Genomic DNA, 16,024 nt, shown 5'->3' with positions numbered 1-16,024 from the left:
CACCCCCAGGCTGCAATACCATACTGCTAGCTTGCTTGCACTTGAAATTGGGCCTTTTAGGCATGTGGAGGTGGAATCTGGCCACCACGTCATGGCTGCGTCGGTAGCCTGGTATTCATACTCAGTCACCAGCCGCCCGGCGGCCGGGTGTCCACGCTTGGTCCCCAGCCGCCAGGGGGCGGCCGGGTGTCCATACTCAGTCTCCAGCCGCCCCGCGGCCGGGTGCCCACACACAGTCCCCAGCCGCGTGGGGGTGGCCGGGTGTCCATAAACGGCCCCCAGCCGCCCCTATTTGTCCCGGTGCGCCTTATACACAAGCTCGCATACCAAAACATTACCTGTGCCCTCCCCGGTGCATTTAGTGGGAAGGACAGCCTAACCACAAACACGTGGACAAGTGAATGTGGCCAGGAATGGTCCATCTCACTGACGCCTTCACACTGGGTTAATATTGTGGAAGCCGGGACACAGTTGGACACTGGGATGCAACACGTCCTCCAGACATAGAGGATTGCGGGTCCTGGGTCAATCAGGCTTCAACACAAAGTTCAGAAGGTAGACAGCAGCAGTGGTCGGCCTCCTACACAACGAGTAAATTATTCATGATCACGAGGCCATCCACCTCCTTAGCTTTCTGTTCCTTGGAATGCAAGCGCATGTATGTAGTAGCAGCTAGGCCTGAGGTGGTCAGCGTTTTGGCGCATATTCTACCTCCTTCGAGGATTGCTGGATGTTTTCCTGCTACTATCCCAGTTCTATGACTCCCGTTAAAACAAAGCTTCAGGTGATGAATGATGGATGAGGTGGTGGCAAAGGAGAAAGAGCAGGAGGAACAGGGACCATTCACATCAATTTCAGGCCAGCCAACCACACATGTCTTGTAGGATATGTTTCTGTACCAAAAGGAGCGGTTCAGCTACACAGTTATAAGGCATACAGTGAATGCAATGCCTACCAAAAATTTCGAGGCACTCCAATGCCCCTTGGAAGTGACATGGAGGTCAGAGGGCCTTAACTAAACCTTTTTTTCCATTTATAGCAACTGGGTCTCCTGTACACTGTTGGCCTAAGCAGGGAATGGAAGGCTTTCCAAAATTTATTAGGCACTGCAATGCCCCTTGAAACAGACGTGGATTACAGCGTATTAAAAACCTTCTACCCATTATTGGGGAGTGGGTCTCCCTTAGTGTTCGCCTATGCATTGAAAAGCAAAAGCTGACAAAAATTAGGAGGAAATGCAATGCCCGTTGCAAGAGTCGTGGAGGTTAGAGGTAATTAAAAACAACATGTCAATGCCCCTTGGAAGAGCTGTGGAGTTCAGAGTGGTTTAACAAGACGGTTTTAATGCCCCTTAGAAGAGACGTGGAGTTCAGAGTGGTTTAACAAGACAGTTTTAATGCCCCTTGGAAGAGATGTGGAGGTCACAGTAGCTTAACAAGATGGTTTTAATGCCCCTTGGAAGAGACGTGGAGTTCAGAGTGGTTTAACAAGACAGTTTTAATGCCCCTTGGAAGAGTGGTGGAGGTTACAGTGGAATAAAAAGACAATATCAATGCCCCGTGGAAGAGACGTGGAGGTCACAGTAGCTTAACAAGACGGTTTTAATGCCCCTTGGAAGAGTGGTGGAGGTCGCAGTGGAATAAAAAGACAATATCAATGCCCCTTGGAAGAGTGGTGGATGTTACAGAGGAATAAAAAGACAATATCAACGCCCTGTGGAAGAGACGTGGAGGTCACAGTAGCTTAACAAGACGCTTTTAATGCCCCTTGGAAGAGTGGTGGAGGTCGCAGTGGAATAAAAAGACAATATTAACGACCCTTGGAAGAGACGTGGAGGTCACAGTAGCTTAACAAGACGCTTTTAATGCCCCTTGGAAGAGTGGTGGAGGTCGCAGTGGAATAAAAAGACAATATTAACGACCCTTGGAAGAGACGTGGAGGTCACAGTAGCTTAGCAAGACGGTTTTAATGCCCCTTGGAAGAGTGGTGGAGGTCGCAGTGGAATAAAAAGACAATATCAATGCCCCTTGGAAGAGTGGTGGATGTTACAGAGGAATAAAAAGACAATATCAACGCCCTGTGGAAGAGACGTGGAGGTCACAGTAGCTTAACAAGACGCTTTTAATGCCCCTTGGAAGAGTGGTGGAGGTCGCAGTGGAATAAAAAGACAATATTAACGACCCTTGGAAGAGACGTGGAGGTCACAGTAGCTTAACAAGACGATTTTAATGCCCCTTACAAGAGCCATGCAGTACAGCATATTAAAAACATTATTCCCATTATTGGGGAGTGGGTCTCCCATAGTCTTTGCCTATGCCTTCCAAGCAAAAGCTGCCAAAAATTAGGAAGGGGGAACTTGCAATGTCCCTTACAAGAGCCATGCAGTACAGCATATTAAAAACATTATTCCCATTATTGGGGAGTGGGTCTCCCATAGTCTTTGCCTATGCCTTTCAAGCAAAAGCTGCCAAAAATTAGGACAGAGGAACTTGCAATGCTGGCAACATGGACCACGGTCACCCTGGTGGTATAGTGGTCGTGGAGGCTGAGGATAAGGAGAAGAGAAAAAACAGCCGAAATGAGGAAGCGTATACCCATGTGTGGGTGTGAAGCGATGCATGGGAATACACCTCCCGAAATAACACAGTGGATTTGACTTTATGTTACTCTGCTGTCATTTGGTGGTGATGAGAAGTCTGGCCCAATCCAGCCCTTGTTCATTTTGATAAGGGTCAGCTTGTCAGCATTGTCAGTTGACAGGCGAGTGCGCTTATCAGTTATAATTCCCCCAGCGGCACTAAAAACACGCTCCGATAACACGCTAGCGGCAGGGCAGGCCAGGACCTCCAAGGCATATAGAGTGAGTTCATTCCAAGTGTCCAGCTTGGATACCCAATAATTAAAAGGCACAGAGGAATCACGGAGGACGCTGGTACTCCCTCACCATCTTTTGAAACTTTCCACTCCTTGTGAGAGTACCCTGCGCCTCAGGGCCTGTAAGCTGAGCAGGTTTCAGAAAACTGTCCTAGAACATTGACAGTGTTCCCCTGCCTCTGCTGGATTGGAGTTGCGTCTCTCTCGCCTGTATGCCTTAGTTGGGCAGCGAACTGTGACCTCTGCCGCTACCGTGTTCAGATGGGAATTTTTTTAATAGTTCTGCAGCAAGGGCCTTCTGGTACTGCCCCATTTTTGTTGACCTCTCCAACTCAGGAATAAGAGAGTGAAAGTTCTCCTTGTAGAGGGGGTCTAAAAGTGTCATCAACCAGTAATGACTGTCACCCAACATTTTGACAATGCGAGGGTCACGGTTAAGGCAGCGTAACATAAAGTCAGCCCTGGGTGCCAGACTGGTAACGGGCAAGACTTCCGTGTCCTCACCAAGATGACGACTGATAGTGTTGAGCGATCATTAAAATGCTCGGGAGCTCGAAGCTCGGGCCGAGCTTACCGTGATACTCGGGCGCTCGACCCGAGCAACGAGCCCAATGTTAGTCTATGAGAGACCCGAGCATTTTTGCGGCAGCACCCCCGGCAGTCTGTAGAAAGCCTAAAAAGTGCCCAAAACTATAGTGACAGTGCTCAAAAGACATGGGGGCAGCATGGGGATCGCCCCTGGAAGCATTTCTGACCCCCAGGTCACTGCTGTCAACAACGTGGTCAGAGGTATTAAGCCACTTTTGCGGGCTCACAATAAAACGTTCAAAAACGAAACTGAAACGGTTTTCCTGTGAAATATGTTAAGGAATTTCCTTTCCAGGGTAAAAACTTGTGTATAAGGTAAAATAAATAACCAAAAACAAAAATACTCCTCCACACCTTGGGCTATGTTCACAAGTAGCATTTTTCATGCGTTTTTGCACTTTTGTATTGCTTTCAACCGTGACAAATGCTTTCACCGGGAAATGTCATTTTAACATTTTACAACCTTATCTGGCCATGTGCTGTGTGACACATGCATACAGTGCTGAAAAGACAAGGGATCAGCATGGGGAAGACCCCTGGAAGCATCTCTGACCCCCAGGTCACTGTCTAAAAGTGTGCCCATCAGAAGTGATCCTTGCCGCATCAGAAGATGCAGACTTGCAACTATCCCCGTGCAAGTCCTTGTCCCAGGGCAGTGTTCAATTGTACCTCCCCCATTCCTTGCAATGCAAGCGAAAATATGCAGCCAACCACCCACCCACCCACCTGCAGGCTGCAATACCATACTGCTAGCTTTCACTTGAAATAGGGCCTTTTAGTTTGGAGGAGGCCGAAGCTGGCCACTACCTCATGGCCGCCTCGGCAGCGAGGTATCCATACTCTGTCCCCAGCCGCCCGGCGGCCGGGTGTCCACGCTCGGTCCCCAGCTGCCAGGTGGCGGCCAGGTGTCCATACTCGGTCCCCAGCTGCCCTGATTTCTCCTGTCACCTTCCCCCACACTTTTCTTAGCCTGGCCTGCTTTAGGGCAGCATTGGACGAGCCCACCAGAGAACCAGACTCCGGTGGGCCCTGGCTTCTCCATCAGGGGAGTTGAGAGTGCCTAGGTGAGGAGCATGATGATGATGATAGAAGTTAGCATCTGCTTTGTTTTCTTGGAATGCAAGCGCATGTATGAAGTAGCGGCTAGGCCTGAGGTGGTCCGCGTTTTGGCGCATATCCTACCTCCTCCGAGGATTGCTGGATGTTTTCCTGCTACTATCCCAGTTCTATGACTCCCGTTAAAACAAAGCTTCAGGTGATAAATGATGGATGAGGTGGTGGCAAAGGAGAAAGAGCAGGAGGAACAGGGACCATTCACATCAATATCAGGCCAGTCAACCAGATATGTCTTGTAGGATATGTTTCTGTAACAAAAGGAGCGGTTTGGCTACACAGTTATAGGGCATACAGTGAGTGCAATGCCTACCAAAAATTTCGAGCCACTCCAATGCCCCTTGGAAATGACATGGAGGTCAGAGGGCGTTAACTAAACCTTTTTTTCGATTTATAGCAACTGGATCTCCCGTGCACTGTTGGCCTAAGCAGTGAATGGAAGGCTTTCCAAAAATTCTGAGGAACTGAAATGCCCCTTACAAGAGGCATGTGTGGCACCCCAGGGGTCTGGTCACCACAGTAATAGAGATATTACGTCGGAGAGCAAGTGGGAGGTTTCCTGGTCAGGAACCCTTAACCCCTTAATAACATCTGACGTACTAATACGCGTCTGTGCCCTGGGACTTAAGAGCCAGACCCGTATTAGTACGTCATCGCGATCGCGCGCGCACACAGGCTGTACGGGCGCGATCGCCGCCGGGTGTCAGCTGATTGTCACAGCTGACACCCGGTACTATGTGCAGGGAGCGGTCCTGCACCGCTCCCAGCACATTAACCCCTGCGATGCTGCGATCGAAGTCGATCGCAGCATTGCGGGGGCAAGGGGAGGTGATCGCAGACACTCTCCTCCTCTTCTGGCTTCCAGCGCTGTCTGCAAAGGCTTCCCGGGTGTTGCCATGACAACATCCGGGTCACCAGACAGCAGGAAGATTGTTTGGACATGCTCAGTGCATCTCCAAACAATCTTCTCACTGTGCAGCGCTGACAGCCTGCATGGCACAGGGATGGTGCTGCATTCCTGTGCCATGCAGGCGATTAGAGAAAAAAAAGTGAAAGTCCCATAGTGGGACAAAGTAATAAAGTATAAAAACTGTCAGTAAGTGGAAAAAAAAAAAAAAAAAATTGCAAAAATATAAAAAAAAAATAAATAAAATAATCCACCAAAAATAAAAATATAATGTACCCATCAATAAATATTATTATAAAAAAAAACAAAAAAACAATAAAAGTACACATATTTGGTATCGCCGCGTCCGGAACAACCTGACCTATAAAACTGTACCACTAGTTAACCCCTTCAGTGAACACGGTAAAAAAAAAAAAAAAAAAAAAAAGCAAAAAACAATGCTTTATCACCATACCGCCAAATAAAAAATGGAATAACACGCGATCAAAAAGACGAATATAAATAAAAATGGTACCGCTGAAAACGTCATCTCGTCCTGCAAAAAACAAGCTGACATACAGCTCCATCAGCTGAAAAATAAAAAAGTTATAGCTCTCAGAATAAAGCTATGCTAAAAAATATTTTTTTATATAAAATTGCTTTTATTATGTAAAAGTGCAAAACATAGAAAAACGATATAAATGTGGTACCGCTGTAAACGTACTGATCCGAAGAATAAAGCTGCCTTATCACTTTTACCACACGCGGAACAGAATAAAAAAAAAAAAAACAATTCCTGAATTGTTGGTTTTTGTTTATTCTGCCTCCCAAAAATCGGAATAGAAAGCGATCAAAAAACGTCACGTGCCTGAAAATGGCACCAATAACAACGTCAACTCATCCCGCAAAAAACGAGCCGTCACATGACTGTCTGCCAAAATCTGGAAAAATTATAGCTCTCAAAATATGGCGATGCAAAAACTAGATTTTACAAAAAATGCTTCTTTTTGTGTGTGACAGCTGTCAGTCATAAAAACACCATATGATTCTGGTATTGCTGTAATCACACCGACCCGAAGAATAAAGTCATCTAATCACTTATACCGCACGAGGAACGGCGTCAAAAATAAACTCTTGGGTTAGGATTGGGCTAGGGTTAGGGCTGGGTTTGGGGTTAGGGTTGTGCTAGGGTTAGGGTTGTGCTAGGGTTAGGGTTGTGCTAGGGTTAGGGTTGTGCTACGGTTAGGGTTGTGCTACGGTTAGGGTTGTGCTATGGTTAGGGTTGTGCTACGGTTAGGGCTGTGCTATGGTTAGGGCTGGGGTTGGGGTTAGGGTTGGGGTTAGGGTTGTGATGGGGTTGGGATTTTTTTCAAAAGTAAGAAAAAAGATGACAATATGGCGACTAGTGTTGAGCGCAAGTGCTCGCTACTTGAGTTTGCATCGGGTGCTCTGGTATGCATTGAGTATCGTGGGTATTTGAGTGACATGCTCGAGTCTCTGCCCCATATGCTTCGCGGCCAAAAAAACTTTACGGGGATTGCCTGCCATGCACGAGCGATCCCCGCATGGTTTTTTATGGGTGTCTAATAACCGTGAAACATGCGGAGCAGGGACTCGAGCATGTCACTCGAGCACACGCTGTACATGGTGCATACCTGAGTACCCGATGCAAACTCAAGTAGCGAGCACTTGCGCTCAAGACTAGAGATGAGCGTTGTTCTACTCGAACTGTTCGCCAATCTCAAATTCGAGCTGTTTTGGGCGGTGTTCGAGCCGGTCGGCGAACACGAACAATTTGAGAAAAATTCGGCTGTTCGAGGTTATGTTCGATAACTGTTCGTGCACCAAAATCATAACTGGATTTTTTCTCAGTAATGATGAAAATTAATGTTAATACGCAGTTTGAGTGTACAGCGGGGTGGGGGGAGGGGCAGGGGATGGATCTCTGCAGGAACAATGAAGATCTCCATTTTTTTTTCTCTTTCCCGCATTTGCAGTGGGGAGGTGCAATCTGTCAGCCTATCAGCAGCGCACACACGGAGCGAAGTGCTTTTTTTCACACAAGCAAGGGCATGTGTGATTGGCAGTGTATGTCACATGTCCTTGCCCTATAAGACCAAGCCATTTTCCCCGTCGCCACCATTTTCTCACTGCTGCAGCTGCGTGTTAGACGGCACCGCTGTTGCTGTGTGCGCTATACCTTGTTAATTTCAAGCCAATTTTCGCACAAATATACAGATAGCTTGGGAGTAGGGAATAGTTGTGATTGCAGTCCTTTTAAGGACTAGGTTACAGCATTTCCTACGACTTTTATCAGGCAGGTCTGTGCTCTTAAATAGATAGATTGTGGGAGTAATGACTAATTGTAATTGGAGTCCTTTTCAGAACTAGGTTACATCAGTTCCTATCAGTTTTTGCCAGGCAGGTCTGTGCCAGTGCTGTGCAAGTTTTTTTCACAGCATTTGGCTGAATCTAGCAAAGCTAATCCTTTTTGGCCTATTGCAGAGTGTGTTAGTCAGTGGAGTAGCCTATCTGTGTTGCAAGATATACCACCTGTGTATAGAATACCAATTTTTTTACTGCACCTAGTGAAGTAAAATCTTTTGGGCATAGCATCATTCTATTAGTCCATCTATACTGACCTCCATCAGGTTGCAAACTGAATATAATTTTTTTCTGCATCTAGCTCTGAAAAAATATTTGGGCTTCTAGCAGTGTGTGGGACTTGGTCTATTAGTCCATCTATACTGACCTCCATCAGGTTGCAAATTAAAAATAATTTTTTTCTTCATTTAGCTCTGAAAAAATATTTGGGCTTCTAGCAATGTGTGGGACTTGTTCTATTAGTCCTTCTATACTGACCTCCAGCAGGTTGCAAATTGAATATAATTTTTTTCTGCATCTAGCTCTGAAAAAATATTTGGGCTTCTAGCGGTGTGTGGGACTTGGTCTATTAGTCCATCTATACTGACCTCCATCAGGTTGCAAATTGAAAATAATTTTTTTCTGCATCTAGCTCTGAAAAAATATTTGGGCTTCTAGCAGTGTGTGGGACTTGGTCTATTAGTCCATCTATACTGACCTCCATCAGGTTGCAAATTAAAAATAATTTTTTTCTTCATTTATCTCTGAAAAAATATTTGGGCTTCTAGCAGCGTGTGGGACTTGTTCTATTAGTCCATCTATACTGACCTCCATCAGGTTGCAAATTAAAAATAATTTTTTTCTGCATCTAGCTCTGAAAAAATATTTGGGCTTCTAGCAGTGTGTGGGACTTGGTCTATTAGTCCATCTATACTGACCTCCATCAGGTTGCAAATTAAAAATAATTTTTTTCTGCATCTAGCTCTGAAAAAATATTTGGGCTTCTAGCAGTGTGTGGGACTTGGTCTATTAGTCCATCTATACTGACCTCCATCAGGTTGCAAATTGAATAAAAAAAATTTCTGCATCTAGCTCTGAAAAAATATTTGGGCTTCTAGCGGTGTGTGGGACTTGGTCTATTAGTCCATCTATACTGACCTCCATCAGGTTGCAAATTAAAAATAATTTTTTTCTGCATCTAGCTCTGAAAAAATATTTGGGCTTCTAGCAGTGTGTGGGACTTGGTCTATTAGTCCATCTATACTGACCTCCATCAGGTTGCAAATTAAAAATAATTTTTTTCTTCATTTAGCTCTGAAAAAATATTTGGGCTTCTAGCAGTGTGTGGGACTTGTTCTATTAGTCCTTCTATACTGACCTCCAGCAGGTTGCAAATTGAATATAATTTTTTTCTGCATCTAGCTCTGAAAAAATATTTGGGCTTCTAGCGGTGTGTGGGACTTGGTCTATTAGTCCATCTATACTGACCTCCATCAGGTTGCAAATTAAAAATAATTTTTTTCTGCATCTAGCTCTGAAAAAATATTTGGGCTTCTAGCGGTGTGTGGGACTTGGTCTATTAGTCCATCTATACTGACCTCCATCAGGTTGCAAATTAAAAATAATTTTTTTCTGCATCTAGCTCTGAAAAAATATTTGGGCTTCTAGCAGTGTGTGGGACTTGGTCTATTAGTCCATCTATACTGACCTCCATCAGGTTGCAAATTAAAAATAATTTTTTTCTTCATTTAGCTCTGAAAAAATATTTGGGCTTCTAGCAGTGTGTGGGACTTGTTCTATTAGTCCTTCTATACTGACCTCCAGCAGGTTGCAAATTGAATATAATTTTTTTCTGCATCTAGCTCTGAAAAAATATTTGGGCTTCTAACGGTGTGTGGGACTTGGTCTATTAGTCCATCTATACTGACCTCCATCAGGTTGCAAATTAAAAATAATTTTTTTCTGCATCTAGCTCTGAAAAAATATTTGGGCTTCTAGCGGTGTGTGGTACTTGGTCTATTAGTCCATCTATACTGACCTCCATCAGGTTGCAAATTAAAAATATTTTTTTTCTGCATCTAGCTCTGAAAAAATATTTGGGCTTCTAGCAGTGTGTGGGACTTGGTCTATTAGTCCATCTATACTGACCTCCATCAGGTTGCAAATTGAATAAAAAAATTTTCAGCATCTAGCTCTGAAAAAATATTTGGGCTTCTAGCGGTGTGTGGGACTTGGTCTATTAGTCCATCTATACTGACCTCCATCAGGTTGCAAATTAAAAATAATTTTTTTCTGCATCTAACCCAGCCAATAGTTTTGGCCTAATACCACAGTTTGGCCACTCAGCTCTGCTCGGTTACCATCCATTGTTTTTTTGTGCAAACAACTCCAGAGTTGTGAATTAGTTAACCACCATAATGAGTGGAAAAAGGCCTGCTGCTGGTGGAAAGGGGAATAGGCGTGTTGGGAAGGGGAAAAAAGGTTGTGTCCGTGGGGTAGGTGCAGAAGAAAGACCATCTTCCAGCCAAACTAAAATGTCTACTTCTTTTAGCGGACAATGTGATAAGATCCCTTTCTTACGGCCACGCCAATCGCTACAAATTCCAGATGAGGCACAAAAACAGCAGGTGCTTCAACGGATATCAAGTGCTCCTTTAAGTTGGCTCTCCTCCACATCAACTTCAACATCACAAATACTCCAGTCCTCAAAGGTGTCACCCAAATCGCACTTGCTTCCTCACAGCTCCCAAATCTCCAGCTGCCCGTCTGAGTATGAGGTAGAACAGATGGTTGAGTCTGCAGAGCTGTTTACTCATACTATAGCCTGGGAATCAGAGGTCGACTCCAGCGCTTCTGTGAATCCAGACGAGGAAATGATCTGCACTGATGCCCAGAATCTTTATGAGTCGGATCCAGGACCAGACGCAGAAGGTTCTGACCATAATGTAGACCCTCATTCCCAAACTGTAACTCCTGTTGGTGGAGACAATGAGGAAGACGATGATAAGACTCAAATACCTGATTGGAGCGACAACTTTAGTTTTTTGTCAGGGCAGGAACAGGTTGGCTCTGAGGACGACGGGTGTGATAACGCACAGGGTGATGATGATGAGGTCGGAGATCCCACTTACTGTCAACCCACAGTCAGCCAAGAGATGAGGTCAGCAGAGGAGGTGGAGGAAGATGCTAGTGACGACGAGGTCAGGTTGCGCCTTCCTGGACAGAGACGTAGTACTGGAAGCACGTCAACAACTGCATCCTCAAACACAACTCTGCCTCTCACCACAAGTCGTGGTGGCTCTTCAGGTCGCATGGGTGCTAAGCCTTGCATAGCCTGGGCATTTTTTCAGATCGATAAAGATGACCCAACTCGTGTTATCTGTAACATTTGTCAGCAAAAGCTAAGTAGAGGCCAAAAAATACATAGTTTGAGTACTTCATGCATGAACCGGCACATGGACATGAAGCATAAGTTGCAGTGGGAAGCTCAGTGTGCTACAATGCGGTCTAGCCGGCCGGGCCAACCACCGTCTGCCATATCTTGTGCATCCGCGGCCTCTTCATCCTCTGTGACTGGGGGGACAGCAGTCACACCTGTTTTGGGGCGCAGACCTGCCACCTCTTTACCCGCAACAGCCAGCGTGATTGGCAGGTCATCATTTTCTTTGGAGGTGGTAACACCAGCTGGTCTTGAGCGCTGTCCGACATCGATAGCACCACCTTTGGATCAAGGCAACCTAACATGTCCGCCTGCATCTTCCTCACAGACCGGCAGTTTGCCGGGGACACCCTTATCAACCCCGTCTAAGCACAATAGCCAGCCCTCGGTCCCTCAGATGTGGACAAGTAAAAGACCATTTCCTCCTAGCCATGAGAAAGCTAAGAGGTTGAATTTCACCATCTGCAAGCTCTTGGCTACAGAAATGCTGCCTTTCCGCCTGGTGGACACAGAGGATTTTCGAGACCTTATGTCCGTCGCAGTGCCCCAGTACCAGATGCCCAGTCGGCACTACTTCTCAAAGAAAGGTGTGCCTGCGCTCCACCAGCATGTCGCACACAACATCACCGCTTCTTTGAGAAACTCTGTGTGTGACAGGGTGCATTTCACCACAGACACTTGGACGAGTAGGCATGGACAGGGGCGTTACATGTCGCTGACTGGGCACTGGGTAACTATGGTGACAGCAGGACAAGGGGCTGCTGTCCAAGTCTTGCCGTCCCCACGAGTTGTGCGTCAATCCTCTTTATGTCATTTTTCCTCCACTGCTTCTGCCTCCTCAACCTCCTCTCGGTCTTCCACCTGCACCCAAAGCCTGTCTGGTCATGCCACAAGCTTTCTAACTGCGCAGAAGGGATCCTGCACACCTCCTTACTATGCTGGCAGTAGGGCTCAACGTCATCAGGCGGTTTTTACATTGAAATGTCTGGGAAATGTGAGTCACACAGCTGAGGAGTTGTGGTCAGCTCTGGAGAACCAATTTCATGAATGGTTGTCTCAACTGGACCTGAAACCAGGGAAGGCCGTGTGCGACAATGCTGCAAACCTGGGTGCGGCCCTTCGCCGGGGCAATGTCACACACGTGCCTTGTATGGCTCACGTGTTGAACCTGGTTGTCCAGCAATTTTTAGCCCACTATCCCAGACTAGATGGCCTTCTGCAGAGGGCACGGTCGCTGTGTGCTCACTTCCGCCGTTCGCATCCCGCAGCTCAGCGACTTACATCTCTACAGAAGTCGTTGGGCCTGCCACTTCACCGGCTAAAATGCGATGTGCCTACCCGGTGGAATTCAACTCTGCACATGTTGCAGCGACTGTGGCAGCACCGACAAGCCCTGGTGCAATACGTTCTGACGTATAGCCTGGGCCAACGAGATTCAGAGGTGGGGCAAATCACGCTGGAGGAGTGGTCTCAGATCAGGGACCTATGCACCCTTCTGCACAGTTTTGAAATGGCGACGAAGATGTTTAGTGCTGACGATGCCATTATCAGCATGACTATTCCGGTGATTTACATGCTGGAGCACATGTTAAACAGAATTCGGAGTCAGGTGGTGGCACAAGAGGAGGTGGAGGAAGTAGAGGAGGAGGAGTTGTATGCGGAAGGGCTAACATCTGCAAGGTCCAGACGGTCGGCAGCACCAGGGCGGCAGGCATGTGAGGGTGGGGGAGATGATTTTACCAGGGCGCATGGTAGCAGCCAAACTAGTGAGGAAGGTGCAGGAGCCCAGGAAGAAGTGGAGGACGAACTGATGGAAGACTCATCAGATGAGGGAGACCTTGATCACATTTCTGTTGTGCGAGGTTGGGGGGAGAGGACAGAGGAAGGAAGCATGATTGTTACCTCGCCACCAACACAACAGGGACTTGGTGCTCCTGGATGCGCAACACACATGAGTGCCTTCTTGCTGCACTACCTGCAACATGACCCTCGAATTGTGAGAATTAGAAATAATCCTGACTACTGGGTTGCCACACTGTTAGATCCCCGGTACAAAAGTAAATTTGCAGAAATTATTCCTGCCATAGAAAGGGATGCACGCATGCAGGAGTATCAGCAGAGACTGTTGCAGAATCTTACATGTGCTTTTCCACAAAATACCAGTGGTGCACGTAGTGAATCTCACAGTTCCAACTTGCCAACCGTGGTCTGTATGGAATTGTTCAATAAAGGGCCCAAAATTAAGATAACATAGATGGGAGAGGTCTCTATGAATAGGAATTCCTAAGTATTTGATACCCTGTGAGGGCCAGGCAAAGGGAAAGTTGGACTGGATGGAATCCTATATGGATTTAGGGAGGGAGACATCGAGGGCCTCAGACTTCGCTGCATTGATTTTAAAATTTTACCATGTAACAAAGTGATCTATTTCAGCCATAACAGCAGGGATGGATATATGTGATTGAGTGATATATACTAGGACATCATCAGCAAATAGAGAGCACTTGTACTCGGTGCCTCCCACCTCAATCCACCTAATATTGGGGTTATGGCGAATTGATGAGAGCAGGTGCTCCGTCACTAGGATGTATAAGAGAGGGGACAGAGGACATCCCTGCCTTGTCCCATTGGTGATTGTGAAAGGTGATGAAAATGTTCTGACGCACCCCCTGGGCCTTGGGACACCCGGAGCCGGACCCTTTTTGGTGGATGCTGGTGGTTGTAGTCTTCGTGGCGGCGATCCGGTTCCGTGGCTCAGGGCGGTCAAACCAGTGGCGGAACTATTTATGTGGTTTTGATGTTTAAATGTCCGACTACGCCACCCGTGGATTGCGGTCAGAGTGAACCGCCGCTACAGGGCAGACCGCTAAGGCTGGTGTTGTGGGTGCAGCAGAGCGTAGCATAACTCCCCACGGGAGGAGTATAGCCTCAGGGCAGTGTATGCGGAGGATGGGGGTGATGGTGCAGGGCAGCAGCAGTAACGACACGGAGTCAGTGATGCAGTTCAGGGCCTTTACTGACAGTTCTTATTATCCAGACCACGTCTGCAGGTAACGGCTGCCCACGTCGTACTGTGCTCACCAGGTGAGGGGCTCAGACAACTCCCAGATAACTTTGGAGCGCTTCACAGGACCCCCTTTGTGTGTCCTTTGTCTGGCCTTTCTTACCAACACTTCTGTCCGGCTGCCTCGGGCCTCCTCTTGGTAAACTTGGTGCCAGTTTCCCTGACCCTATGTGGTGCCTTCCTAGCGGGTGGAGCAAGGGGCTGCGCCACATAAAATGTCAGAGCCTCCGGTTTCTAGCTGAGGGTCGTTTCCTGCCTCCACTAGTTCGGGGACCGGTCTCCCCCTTTGGCCTGACCCCTCCACGCAGGTGGATTCGGGCGTGCGGTGGCGACTCGCCCGTCCGCACCCCTGGGATCCCTTCATTCCTCGTTCCTGGAGCCTTCTACTCTCCTCTTCCTTCCTTCTCCCTCTTGCAGGCCTGGGCCTCTGTTACTAGGCCCGCCTCCGGAGCAGAGCTCATGCAGAGCCCCTGCTCCCTGCCACTTCTGCTCAGACTTCTCTGCACTGAACTAAGATGGTGCCCACCTTTTATACTCCCTTCTCAATGCACCCAGGAACTGCTTCCTCCCTGCTCCTGCACTGCAGGGTTCCCCTTCCTCAGTGTTCCCTCCCCCCACTCCAGCCAGGGACAGGGACTGTCGTGCCCATCTCAGGGGCATATTGGTCGCCCTGCCCCACGGCAATGTGGTGTAATGCATGCAGGTGTCGGGTCCTGATCCACACTCCATCCTTATCTGAGAGTGAGATATCACACCTCTGGGTGAGGTGCAATACGTCTGTAGCAACCGAGCCCTCGGTGCTACAGTTCCATTTATCTTCAGCCTAGGTGACGTATTGTGATACAGGGCCGTGATTTTGGCTATAAAAGGGTCCCCTAGACCCCTACCCCAAGCTTTTTAAGAGAATCATATATGGCGTGCCAGGAGACTCTATGGAATGCTTTCTCAGCATCCAACGAGAGTATCTACTTACAAATTTTTAACTGCATCTAGCCCAGGAAATACTTTGTGCCTAGTAGCAGTGTCTGCTAGTCAGCGGATTATCCCGGCTGTTAAGCAAGCTACACCACCTGTAGTTTGGACACTTAATTTTTTCAAAGGAAATGCTTCGGGACCACGGGATACTTAGTGAAGAGCATCAGGAGGCACCCCAAGGCATAGGGGCTGGGACTGGCACTAGGATGCCTTGCGGTGGACAGCCGAGCTCGATCCTTATAAAAGCTTTTTAACTGCAGCAGCTTTAGTGGACGCTACTGGAGCTGGAATTACGCGGCTGCTGGCATGAGACTTGCCCTCCAATAGATCCTTGTAAATGGATTTAAAGTGTATTCATTCAAATTAGAGGGACAATTTAAATTAAAAAGCTTAGAGCTGCCTCCACCACAGGGGGGCTCTCTCGACCCACCAGCGGACAGGCACCAGTATTGGGAGAGGGGGGCTGGCCGTCAGGGTTCACCGCGGCTCTGGCACAAACCCGGCGACACGGAGGTGGCACGGGCAGGAGCGGACTGGCCGTCTCGGCTTCTCACTTTTTGGATTTTAGAAGGGCATGACATGCCTATATCTGTGTCTCCCTCTCCTTTTACTCCTCCACCTCTTTTCTTTTCGCATGACTATATGTACTTGTCACTTTTCCATGTGTTAGTTGTGTCTTCTGAGCAGTTTGTCAGCTTTTGGACACCTTTGAAGGTGTTTT

The sequence above is a fragment of the Phyllobates terribilis genome, unplaced genomic scaffold (assembly GCF_046119375.1).
Source record: "Phyllobates terribilis strain yellow unplaced genomic scaffold, ASM4611937v1 Scaffold_11__3_contigs__length_659146591, whole genome shotgun sequence".
Taxonomy (NCBI): Eukaryota; Metazoa; Chordata; class Amphibia; order Anura; family Dendrobatidae; genus Phyllobates; species Phyllobates terribilis.
This window is presented reverse-complemented; position numbering follows the sequence as displayed.